Source organism: Rhinoderma darwinii, chromosome 1, assembly GCF_050947455.1.
Source record: "Rhinoderma darwinii isolate aRhiDar2 chromosome 1, aRhiDar2.hap1, whole genome shotgun sequence".
Taxonomy (NCBI): Eukaryota; Metazoa; Chordata; class Amphibia; order Anura; family Rhinodermatidae; genus Rhinoderma; species Rhinoderma darwinii.
In genome coordinates, this window is record NC_134687.1 from 414,022,152 (window position 1) to 414,036,175 (window position 14,024).

Here is a 14,024-nt window from a genome sequence, read left to right on the forward strand (position 1 = left end):
TGGCTCATCACTGGTATGATATATATATACTGTACACAGGGTTTTCGCCAACTGCCAGTTCAGTGTTAAGCTATTTATTCCAACCACTAATATGTATTATGATTGTTTTTGTTATTATGACTTGTTTTAATTTTTATGTGTTTTATAAGATACGGAGAGCTCTCACAGCGAGGTCTCTGGAAATAAGTGACAGGTTGTTGTGAAATTAGAGGCAGTTAAAGATTACCAGACCTATAAAATCACAAAAGGGGGGAAATGTGAAAGCAAAAATATTTTCCAAAGTGTTTTAGAGTTACTGTATACCTTATATACTCGTATCCTTATATGCTTGTACAAGTTAGTTATATTAGAAGGTAGATGCTCTGGGACTTTAAGGCGTAGTGCCGTGTGCAAAGCACTACGCAGCAATAATAATAATTAAAATGGAGAATTATAGTGCGTGTGCAAAACACTACGCAGCAATAATAATTAAAATGGAGAATCATAGTGCTGTGTGCAAAGCACTACGCAGCAATAATTGGGAAGATGAGGGAATGGCCCCCCTAAGAGCCAATTAAGTTGTGGAACTTTATCTAAACTTTCTGACTCATTTGTTGTTGCAATTTTGTTATAAATATCCGTGCTGATAAGAATAAAGTAGAAGCATTTTCATACAGTAACGTGTCTGTGTGTTTTTGCTACTCCGAGCTGCTCGTACTCATAAATTGATTTTTAAAAGCTAATTTGGAGCTGGATGGAACTCAAGGCGTAGTGGATGCTAAATTGCACTCACAATTGCATGGGGGCATGTGTGAGCATCATACTGTATGGGAGAATCTATGGGTCATTATACTGTATAGTGGCAGCTATGGGGGCATTAAACTGTATGGTGGCAGCTAGAGGACATTATAGTGTGTGGGGGCAGCTATTTGGTATTATACTATGTGGGAGGCATTATGGGAGCATGATACTGTGTGGGCTGAACTGGGTGTGTATGGGCGTGGATTGGGAGGGATTAGTAGCGTTGCTTAAAAATAAATTGGCGCGCTGCATTGCCGCATAAATTATCCATCTTTGTGATACTTAAAAGTATAGAACTGTCTACAGGGAGGGCTGTATAGAACTGTATGGGGAGACTGTATAGACCTGTTTACAGGGGGGCGCTGTATAGCACTGTCTACAGTGGGGCTGTAAAACACTATCTACAGGGGGGCTGTATAGCACTTGTCAGAGTAATTCTATAAATTGCATAAATATTATCAAAATATCTGCATTATATTCAAGGAGATATAAGATATGTTTTAAGATTCTCTTAAAACATGATGTTCCCCATCATTTGAATACATATGATAAAGATGACGTCATCAGGCATTCCAAACTAATGACTACCAGATGATCTTGAAGAGATTCAAGGAGGAACAATCTTGTTATATAGAAGTGGACTACATATTGTATACTTGGCATCATCTGATTGGTTAATGTGTGTTAAGTGAAAGAATGAACCTATAAATAAAGGCTCCGTTCACAGCCATTTTAGATTTCTGTACATAAAACCATTGTATGTGTCATTTTTGGAAATATGATTGAATCCTGGACAAATTCTGTTATGGAGAAAAGGAACTCAAGAGTGATGGGGATTAATCCTACAGTTGGAGGCCGAACGCGAGATCTCATCAAAACCCGCCTGATCTGAAACTAGCGTGGAATTTCCCTTTGGAGTTAGGAAGAAAAAAATATGGTCAGTAAGCCATTGCCTTGCTATTCAAACTCTTTCCCTCTCTCTGTGGGGTAAGTCCCTTGCGGGTCTGGTGGGCAGCAGAGAATCTCCGTGAATTTGTCTGGGATACTGTACGTGTTATATGTGTGTGCTTTATGTATGCCAAGTGTATGATTGAAATATGAGGGGAATAGCTGTTTGTCTCTGTAGTGTCTACATTGTGCTGTGCAAGGTAATGATGTATATACACTACCGTTCAAAAGTTTAGGGTCACTTAGAAATTTCCTTATTTTTGAAAGAAAAGCACAGTTTTTTTCAATGAAGATAACATTAAATGAATCAGACATACACTCTATACATTGTTAATGTGGTAAATGACTATTCTAGCTGCAAACGTCTGGTTTTTAATGCAATATCTACATAGGTGTATAGAGCCCCATTTCCAGCAACCATCACTCCAGTGTTCTAATGGTACATTGTGTTTGCTAACTGTGTTAGAAGGCTAATGGATGATTAGAAAACACTTTAAAACCCTTGTGCAATTATGTTAGCACCGCTGTAAACAGTTTTGCTGTTTAGAGGAGCTATAAAACTGACCTTCCTTTGAGCTAGTTGAGAATCTGGAGCATTACATTTGTGGGTTCGATTAAACTCTCCAAATGGCTAGAAAAAGAGAGCTTTCATGTGAAACTCGACAGTCTATTCTTGTTCTTAGAAATAAAGGCTATTCCATGCGAGAAATTGCCAAGAAACTGAAGATTTCCTACAACGGTGTGTACTACTCCCTTCAGAGGACAGCACAAACAGGCTCTAACCAGAGTAGAAAGAGAAGTGGGAGGCCCCGCTGCACAACTGAGCAACAAGACAAGTACATTAGAGTCTCTAGTTTGAGGAATAGACTCCTCACAGGTCCTCAACTGGCAGCTTCATTAAATAGTACCTACAAAACGCCAGTGTCAACGTCTACAGTGAAGAGGCGACTCCGGGATGCTGGCCTTCAGGGCAGAGTCGCAAAGAAAAAGCCATATCTGAGACTGGCTAATGAAAGGAAAATATTAATATGGGCAAAAGCACACAGACATTGTACAGAGGAAGATTGAAAAAAAAAAGTGTTATTGACAGACGAATCAAAGTTTGAGGTGTTTGGATCACACAGAAGAACATTTGTGAGACGCAGAATAACTGAAAAGATGCTAGAAGAGTGCCTGACGCCATCTGTCAAGCATGGTGGAGGTAATGTGATGGTCTGGGGTTGCTTTGGTGCTGGTAAAGCGGGAGATTTGTACAAGGTAAAAGGGATTTTGAATAAGGAAGGCTATCACTCCATTTTGCAATGCCATGCCATACCCTATGCACAGCGCTTGATTGGAGCCAATTTCATCCTACAACAGGACAATGACCCAAAGCACACCTCCAAATTATGCAAGAACTATTTAGGGAAGAAGCAGGCAGCTTGTAATGTCGGGGTAGGGAGACAGACAAGTGAGCCCTAATCTACCCGCCACTCAGTCCCTGCCTACTTGCAACGACCCGCCCTAGGCGACGGGGTACAACTGGGCGACGGTCCCTACACTCAATAGGTGCACGACAGACAAACAGACAAGGGTACAAGAAGACAGGGAAATGGGAAAGTTGCCCACGGGAACACCGTGAGCACCAAGCGAAGTGAACGAGCCGAGTCAAACCAGGAGATGAGCGAGGTACAAAAACGCAGAGCAGAAGAGTGGTCAGTAAAGCCAAGGTCAAACACAAGCAGAGGATAAGTAGTTCAGAAGCTGCAGCAGGGCCAGGAAACCAGCAGAGAAGAATCACAAGCAAAGGAGGAACAGGAAAGGCAGGTATAAATAGACAGAGGGCGGGAGCTAGCTCCGTCTGGCCAGGCTGCGATAGGCTCTCCCACTCTTAAGCCTGCCATCCTGAGTGGTGGAAGATGGAGTCAGTCTCACAGATATAGAAGCAGGTGCAGACTGATTACCTATGGGTGTCGACACAGAAGTTGTGTCTGGCAGATCCTTTACAGTACCCCCCCTTTTATGAGGGGCCACCGGACCCTTTCTAGGTGGACCTGGTTTATTGGGGAAACGCAGGTGGAACCTCCTGAGCAATACCCCAGCGTGAACATCCCGGGCGGGTAACCAAGTCCTCTCCTCAGGCCCGTATCCCCTCCAATGGACCAGGTACTGGAGTGAGCCTTGGACCATCCTGCTGTCCACAATCTTGGCCACCTCGAATTCTACCCCCTCAGGGGTGAGAACAGGGACCGGAGGTTTCCTCAAGGAAGCTAAGGACGTGGAGCAGCATTTAAGGAGGGAGGCATGAAACACGTCGTGTATTTGAAATGACGGGGGCAACTCCAGTTGGAAGGAGACAGGGTTAAGGACTTCAATGACCTTGTATGGCCCTATAAACCGGGGAGCAAACTTCTTGGACGGGACTTTAAGGCGCAAATTTTTTGACGATAGCCACACCAGATCCCCGACCACAAACAAGGGGTTAGCAGAACGTCTTCTATCTGCCTGAGTCTTTTGTATGCTCTGGGACGCCTCTAGGTTCTTCTGAACCTGGGCCCAGACTGTGCACAGTTCCCGATGAACGACATCTACCTCGGGATTGTTGGAACTACCAGGTGAAACGGAGGAGAACCGTGGATTAAACCCAAAATTACAGAAAAAGGGGGAGACCCCTGACGAGATACTGACCCGGTTATTAAGGGAAAATTCGGCGAGGGGAATGAATGAGACCCAATCATATTGACAGTCAGAGATAAAACACCTTAAATATTGTTCTAGAGACTGATTAGTCCTCTCAGTTTGGCCATTAGTTTCAGGATGGAATGCAGAGGAGAAGGACAGATCAATCTCCAACTTTTTACAGAAGGCTCTCCAAAACAAAGAAACAAATTGTACCCCTCTGTCAGAAACAATATTGACAGGGACCCCATGGAGACGCAGGATGTGTTTGACAAACAAGGTAGCTAACGTCTTAGCATTGGGTAGTTTCTTGAGGGGCACAAAGTGGCACATCTTACTGAAGCGGTCTACTACAACCCACACCACCGACTTGCCTTGAGATGGAGGCAAATCGGTGATGAAATCCATGGAGATATGGGTCCAAGGTCTCTGGGGAATGGGCAAAGAACATAGTAAGCCTGCTGGTCGGGACCTGGGAGTCTTGGACCTAGCACAAACTTCACAAGTGGCGACGTAGGCCTTAACGTCTTTGAGCAACCCAGGCCACCAATAGTTTCTGGCAATGAGGTGCTTGGTACCCTGGATAACCAGATAGTGCAGAGTCATGATTTTCCCTAAGTCCCCTTAGCCGGAATTGCAGGGGAACAAACAGCTTGTTCTCAGGAAGGTTCCCGGGAGCTGAACCTTGATCAGCCGCAATTTCAGAGACTAAATCAGAATCAATAGAGGAAATGATTATACCTGGAGGCAAAATACAAGCAGGATCTTCCTCCGAAGGAGGGCTGGCCATGAAGCTACGCGCGATATTTTTAGACCCAGCCCTATAGGTGACCAAAAAGTTGAATCTGGTAAAAAATAACGCCCATCGAGCTTGTCTCGGGTTTAGCCTCTCGGCAGATTCTAGGAAAACCAGATTCTTGTGGTCGGGAAGGACCGTTACCTGGTGCCTAGCCCCCTCCAGGAAGTGGCGCCACTCTTCAAATGCCCATTTAATGGCTGAGAGTTCGCGGTTGCCAATATCATAGTTACTCTCAGTGGGCGAAAACTTCCTGGAGAAGTAGGCACAGGGGCGGAGATGGGTGAGGGACCTGGTACCCTGGGACAAGACAGCCCCCACTCCCACCTCGGACGCGTTAACCTCCACGATAAATGGCTCCATTTGGTTGGGCTGAACTAGCACTGGGGCTGAGATAAAGCACTTCTTAAGGACCTCAAAAGCCTGGACAGCCTCAGGAGGCCAGTGGAGGAGATCAGCACCTTTGCGAGTGAGATCCGTAAGAGGCTTAGCGATGACCGAGAAGTTAGCAATAAATCTCCTGTAATAATTAGCGAACCCCAGGAAGCACTGTAACGCCTTCAGGGAGGCAGGTTGGACCCATTCCGCCACAGCCTGGACCTTGGTGGTGTCCATGCGGAATTCATGAGGAGTGAGGATTTGACCCAAAAACGGTATCTCCTGCACCCCAAACACACATTTTTCGGTCTTAGCAAACAGTTTGTTTTCCCGAAGGGCCTGGAGCACCTTCCTGACATGCTCAATGTGGGAGGACCAATCCTTGGAAAACACAAGTATGTCATCAAGGTACACTACAAGAAATACCCCCAGGTAGTCTCTTAAAACCTCATTTATGAAATTCTGGAAGACCGCGGGAGCATTACACAACCCAAAGGGCATGACGAGGTATTCGAAATGACCTTCAGGCGTGTTAAACGCAGTCTTCCACTCATCCCCCTCTTTGATGCGGATAAGGTTATAAGCCCCCCGTAGATCAAACTTAGAGAACCATTGGGCCCCCTGAACCTGATTGAAGAGATCAGGAATCAAAGGAAGGGGATACTGGTTCCTTACAGTGACCTTATTCAAGTTTCGGTAGTCAATGCATGGCCTAAGACCACCATCCTTCTTCCCTACGAAGAAGAAGCCAGCACCTACCGGAGAAGTAGAGGGGCGAATGTAACCCTTGGCCAGGCATTCCTGGATATATTCTCTCATGGCTTCATGTTCGGGACAAGAGAGATTAAATATCCTACCCTTAGGGAGCTTAGCTCCAGGTACCAAATCAATTGCGCAATCGTATTCTCTATGAGGTGGTAACACTTCGGAGGCCTCTTTAGAGAAAACATCAGCGAAGTCCTGAACAAACTCAGGTAGAGTGTTCACCTCCTCAGGGAGAGAAATAGAATTAACAGAAAAACATGACGTCAAGCATTCATTACCCCATTTGGTAAGATCCCCAGCATTCCAGTCAAACGTGGGATTATGCAACTGCAACCAGGGAAGGCCTAAAACCAAATCGGACGATAATCCCTGCATCACCAGTACAGAACACTGCTCCAATGGAGCCAACAAGGAGTTCAAAAACAGGGGTATGCTGTGTAAAATAACCATTAGCAAGAGGAGTGGAGTCGATACCCACTACCGGGACAGGTTTAGGCAAATCAATTAATGGCATAGCTAGAGACATAGCAAATTCCACAGACATAATATTAGCAGAAGACCCTGAATCCACGAAGGCACTGCCGGTAGCAGACCTACCACCAAAAGAGACCTGAAAGGGAAGCACGATTTTATTACGTTTCATATTTACGGGAAATACCTGTGCGCCCAAGCGACCTCCCCGATGGTCACTTAGGCACGGAAGTTCTTCCGGCTGCTTATTCTGACGCCTAGGACAGTTGTTCACTTGATGCTTGTCATCCCCACAGTAGAAGCAGAGACCATTCTTCCTGCGGAACTCTCTACGTTGTTGGGGGGACACGGAAGCCCCGAGTTGCATAGGTACCTCAGAGTCTTCCGTGGAAGAACGAAGCAACGGAACCTCGGGAGGCATCATGGGGGAGTCAGAGGAGAAAACACAAATACGTTCAAGTCGACGTTCCCTGAGACTTCAGTCAAGTCGTACCGCTAAAGCCATAACCTGATCTAGGGAGTCAGAAGAGGGATAGCTAACTAGCAGATCTTTCAGGGCGTTCGACATACCCAATCTAAACTGGCACCTTAAGGCAGGGTCATTCCACCGAGAAGCTACGCAGCACTTCCTAAAGTCAGAACAATACTCCTCAACAGGTCTCTTACCCTAACGTAAGGTCACCAGCTGACTCTCGGCAAAGGCAGTCTTGTCAGTCTCGTCATAAATGAGCCCGAGAGCAGAAAATAAAAGATCAACGGGGGAAAGTTCCGGGGCGTCAGGAGCCAAGGAGAAGGCCCATTCTTGGGGCCCGTCCTGGAGCCGGGACATAATTATACCCACCCGCTGGCTCTCAGAAACAGAGGAGTGGGGCTTTAAGCGAAAATAGCGCCTACAACTCTCCCGAAAGGAGAAAAAAGTCTTCTGGTCCCCTGAGAACCGGTGAGGCAACTTGAGGTGGGGTTCAAGAGGTGAGGTGAGGGGCACTACCATGGTAGCATCAGGCTGGTTGACCCTCTGAGCCATGGCCTGGACCTGTAGGGAGAGGCCCTGCATTTGCTGAACCAGGGTCTCAAGGGGGTCCATAGTAGTGTCAGGGACCAGGGTACACTAGGTATATGGGCTTGTGATTATGTAATGTCGGGGTAGGGAGACAGACAAGTGAGCCCTAATCTACCCGCCACTCAGTCCCTGCCTACTTGCAACGACCCGCCCTAGGCGACGGGGTACAACTGGGCGACGGTCCCTACACTCAATAGGTGCACGACAGACAAACAGACAAGGGTACAAGAAGACAGGGAAATGGGAAAGTTGCCCACGGGAACACCGTGAGCAACAAGCGAAGTGAACGAGCCGAGTCAAACCAGGAGATGAGCGAGGTACAAAAACGCAGAGCAGAAGAGTGGTCAGTAAAGCCAAGGTCAAACACAAGCAGAGGATAAGTAGTTCAGAAGCTGCAGCAGGGTCAGGAAACCAGCAGAGAAGAATCACAAGCAAAGGAGGAACAGGAAAGGCAGGTATAAATAGACAGAGGGCGGGAGCTAGCTCCGTCTGGCCAGGCTGCGATAGGCTCTCCCACTCCTAAGCCTGCCATCCTGAGTGGTGGAAGATGGAGTCAGTCTCACAGATATAGAAGCAGGTGCAGACTGATTACCTATGGGTGTCGACACAGAAGTTGTGTCTGGCAGATCCTTTACACAGCTGGTATTCTATCTGTAATGGAGTGGCCAGCGCAGTCACCAGATCTCAACCCCATAGAGCTGTTGTGGGAGCAGCTTGACCATATGGTACGCAAGAAGTGCCCATCAAGCCAATCCAACTTGTGGGAGGGGCTTCTGGAAGCATGGGGTGAAATTTCTCCCGATTACCTCAGCAAATTAACAGCTAGAATGCCATTTTGCAACTCATTTGATAAATATAAGTGTGAGTTTTCATGGAAAACACAAAATTGTCTGGGTGACCCCAAACTTTTGAACGGTAGTGTAGGTGTATGCTTCTATTAATGTTAATGTATGATATGAGCCATATCTGAGTCAGTGAATTGGTCCGCTTCAGTATAGTGTTAAAATTGATTATCCCAGTACTTGCAAAACGGAAGCCGTGATCTACTTTGCTACATGTCCTTGCGATTTGATCTACTGTACATTGGAATGACTAGCAGACCATTGAAGATACGAGTGCTTGAACATGTCAGTAAGATACAGACAGCCATTAATGCCAAAGAGTTAGATCAACTACAACCTATTCCCCGTCATTTTTGTCAGTATCACTCTTGCGACCCTAAGGGCCTAAGGGTTCGGGGTAGCGATAGGGTCAATTTGGGGTGTAGGGGTGGTGATATTCGTAATGCCCTTCTGAAAAAAGAAATGAAGTGGATTACGTTGCTCAATACCACCACACCTTTTGGCCTGAATGAGGCCACCAGCTTCAGACCCTTTCTTTAATTGTCACAACTTGCACAAATTTTAATAGTTTTTTTATAGGGGGGGGGGGGGGGGTTTGATCTGTATGTTCTAATTTTTGTCTTTTGCATTCTAGTTTTGCTGGCTATTCTATTATGACGTCTATATCTGCTGTATCCTACCAACAGGCGGTTATATCATTTCAAGCATATTATGAAAGACGATCATCGTTGGATATTCCCTTTAATTTTATTTGGACAAGATCGAATTAGATAGGGTTATTTTTATGAAATTATATTTATTCATTGTGTATATGTAATTTGTTGTTTATATATTATAGTTATTTATATATTTTTTGTATTTTGCATTACGTTCTCCATATTTTTTCTTTCATATTTTTATGTTATTATTTGTATTATTATTTATTATTATTTTGTATTATATTGTTTATTATTATTATTTGAATGTTTTTAATTTTTTTTATATGTTGTATGTTTATTTATATATATTTTTTATATATAATTATATATGTATTATATATATATACATGTTTACACATTATTTATTTAAGTATTCATGTATGCTTTGTCCATAGGGTATTATGTACATTGTATTTTGCACTTTAATTATGTATTTTCATAAGTATTCAAGTTTTGTGCTTGCACTATTTTTATTTTCACGATTTGGTTCTCACTCTTATCATTTCACCTTATATACTTATATATATTTAATTATCTTTATATTTTACACTTACACATATATATTTATATGTATTTATTATATATTATTCTTCACTTAGTTTGTTTTGATTGACAGAGCATATTTATGTGTTACTTATTTATGTGTTTTTTATTATATATTTTCATATATTTTGCACTATGCATTTTTTGTATCTATTCTATTTATTTATTTATTTATTCTCATATTATATTTTATTATTATTTGTCATTTCATTTTTTTTGCTATTTATTTTAGTGTTTTGTATATATTTTTATATAATTATATTTTTATATAATATGGATATCTCTATTTAATTATGTCTTTCAATATGTGCATATATATTTTTAAAACGCTGTGAGATTATGGCATTATTCTGATGTTTCATTTGCACCTAGAATATTTGGGACTTTCTCTGTCATCCCCTTTTTTCAGCATATATTATGCCCCATCATTTACTTCCCACTGTGTATTGTATGCACGGACGCTCATTGGCGCATGCGCTGTGATCCCCGCATTCCGGGAGTGTATCTACTGTTGTATGCATCTCCATGGTGATGTGCGTCTTCACCACACAGACACATGGCGCTTCCGGTCATGCGTGGTTTGCATCATGTGAACTGAGCGCCGACCTGCATATTATCCACAGGTGAAAATACTTGGTGTTTCCAGCATCTCTATATAAACTCCTGTTATTTTAATATCGTCAGCCTCTTGACGAAGCCGGTCCTATGCGAAACTCGTGTCAAGGCGTTCTTTTTTGTGCCATATTTCTCCACGTCCCCTTCCTCCACCATGTCTCTAGGTATGCCTTCTTACCCATATTACTGGTGATTGTTGTACTTTTGCCATTCTACTTTTATTGGCTTTTTGTATTTTGTCATTGCCATACATATCTTTCACCAGTTAGAATTGATTTGATGCACCTAGTATTTCTATATCTGCTTGTCCTTTTGCCATAGCTATACTATTACTAATCTTATACATATACATGGTGTCATTAGGTATGGGACGATAGGTTTGAGATGGGTTGTTTCTGTTTACCTCATGGTATATTCACATCTATACCTTGCTGATGCTGCTCTCCGTGTATGACCAGCTTTATTTAGCAAACTTTTATATTTCTGTGATACCATGTATTGTCGTTCATTAATAAAGATTTCTATTTTTTACAATACGTGGTAGTTATATATCTATACATTCTATTGGGGGTGTTATGTCCCCTGTGCTTTTGTGCTTTTAGGTTGTTTCTAAAATTGATTATCCCACCACAACTTCTATTACTAGGCTCCCCAGAACTGCTAGTAATCCTCACATAAAGGGTTAATAGTGAATCTTGTTGTGCATAGCTGAACTTTAGAAAAGGTGGGAGGGAAACAGAGGGAGTAGATGTTGTAGTACTACAAGACCCAGTTTCTTGCATTCGCCTCATCCTGATTGGTCCCCCACAGCTGTCTTATCTCTTCTTGAAGAGATCCTGTTACAACAGCTCATCTAGCTATGTCTGTTCTTATCCTCCTCCCCCCCCCTTCTGAAAGCTTTGGAATGTCTTTGTCCAGTATTTTGTGTATCTTCATTATAAAGTAATAGTTTTAAGTGGGTATTGGCATTTGCAAATTTAAAATATTTTGGTTGAACCAGAATAAGGTCATACATTTGTATGTAACATTTAATTGTCAAATGTTTGTGAGGTAAAAATTGGTCCCCAGAATAGCTGCTGCAGTGTGTTCTTATTGTGGTGTATTATATCTGTGTTTGAAATATTGATTCCAGTAAGTCAGGTAGCCATCCTTAACCCCTTAAGGACACAGCCTGTTTTGGCCTTCAGGACACAGCCGATTTTTTCAAATCTGACATGTGTCACTTTATGTGGTAATAACTCCGGAATGCTTTCACCTAGCCTAGCGATTCCGAGATTGTTTTCTCGTGACATATTGTACTTGATGTTAGTGAAAAAATGTGGTCGATAAATTCAGTATTTATTTGTGAAAAACACCAAAATTCAGAGAAAATTTGTGAAAATGAGCATTTTTCTAAATTTAAATGTATCTGCTTGTAAGACAGATAGTAATACCCCACAAAATAGTTACTAGTTAATATCCCCCATATGTCTACTTTATGTTTGCATTGTTTTTTGAACGTCCTTTTATTTTTCTAGGATGTTACAAGGCTTAGAACTTTAGCAGCAATTTCTCACATTTTCAAGAAAATTTCAAAAGGCTATATTTACAGGAACCAGTTCAGTTCTGAAGTGGCTTTGAAGGCCTTATAATTTAGAAACCCCCCATAAATCACCCCATTTTAAAAAATGCACCCCTCAATGGATTCAAAACAGCATTCAAAAAGTTTCTTAACCCTTTAGGCATTTCACAGGAATTAAAGCAAAATAGATGTGAAATTTACTAATTTCATTTTATTTTTTTGCCAAAATGCATTTGTAATAAAAAAAAATTGTACCACAGAAGGTTTTAGTCAAGAATTGCAACTCAATATTTATTACCCTGATTCTACAGTTTTTAGAAATATCTAACATGTGGGCCTAGTGTCCTCTTGGACTGAAACACGGACCTCAGAAGCAAAGGAGCACCTAGAGGATTTTGGGGCCTCCTGTTTTTAGAATATATTTTAGGCACCATGTCAGGTTTGAAGAGGTCTTGTGGTGCCAAAACAGTGGAGAGCCCCCAAAAGTGACCCCATTTTGGAAACTACACCCCTCAGGGAATTTATCGAGGGGTATAGTTAGCATTTTAACCCCACAGGTTTTTTGCTAAATTTATTGGAAAAAGTCTGTAAAATTGAAAATCCACCTTTTTTCAGAAAAAACATAGAATTTTAAAATTTTTCCAAGGAATAAAGCAGCAAAAAGAACGCCAGCGTTTATAAAGCACTTTCTCCCGATTACGGCAATACTCCATATGTGGTAATAAACTGCTGTTTGGACCCACGGCAGGGCTCAGAAGGGAAACAGCGGCATTTGGATTTTGGAGCACAAATTTTGCTGGAATGATTTTCGGTGCCATGTCATGTTTGCAACGTCCTGGAGGGACCAAAACAGTGGAAACCCCCCAAAAGTGTCCCCATTTTGGAAACTACACACCTCAAGGAATTTCCTAGTGGTAGAGTTAGCATTTTGACCCCACAGGTTTTTTGCAGAATTTAGTGGAATTTGGCCGTGAATATGAAAATCGACTTTTTTTCTGAAAAAACTTAGACATTTTTAATTTTTACTAGGACTAAAGGAGAAAAAGAACCCCAAAATTTGTAAAGCAACTTCTCCCGATTACGGGAATACCTCATATGTGGTAATAAACTGCTGTTTGGACCCACGACAGGGCTCAGAAGAGAAACAGCGCCATTTGGATTTTGGAGTCCAGATTTTGCTGGATTTTGCTGAAACACCCCAAAAGTGACCCCATTTTGGAAACTACACCTCTCAAGGAATTTTCCTAGGGGTGTAGTTAGCATTTTGACCCCACAGGTTTTTTGCGGAATTTGTTGAAGTTAGTCTGTGAAGATGAAAATCAACTTTTTTTCTGAAAAAAATAGACATTTTTAATTTTTTCAAAAAATAAAGGAGAAAAAGCACCCCAACATTTGTAAAACAATTTCTCCCGATTACGGCAATACCCCATGTGCGGTATTAAATTGCTGTTTGGACCCACGACAGGGTTCAGAAGAGAAGTAGCGCTATTTGGAGCTCAGATTTGTCTGGAATGGTTTTCGGGTGCCATGTCGCGTTTGCAGAGCTACTGAGGTACAAGTACAGTGGAAACCCCCAGGAAGTGACCCCATTTTGTAAACTACACTCCTTAAGGAATTTATTTAGGGGTGTAGTGAGCATTTTGACTCGAAAAGGTGCTTCTTAGAAGTTATAAACACTGGGCCGTGAAAATGCAGAATTTAATTTTATTCAATAAAGCGTTGCTTTATCCTCAAATTTTTCTTTTATACAAGGGTAATAAAAAATAAAAAGCACCCCAAAATTTGTTGTGCAATTTCTCCGAATAAGGCCAACACTCCATATGTGGCCATTAACTGCTGCCTGGGCACACTGTAGGGCTCAGAAGGGAAGGCCTACCATTTTGTTTTTGGATCTTGTGCTGAATAATAC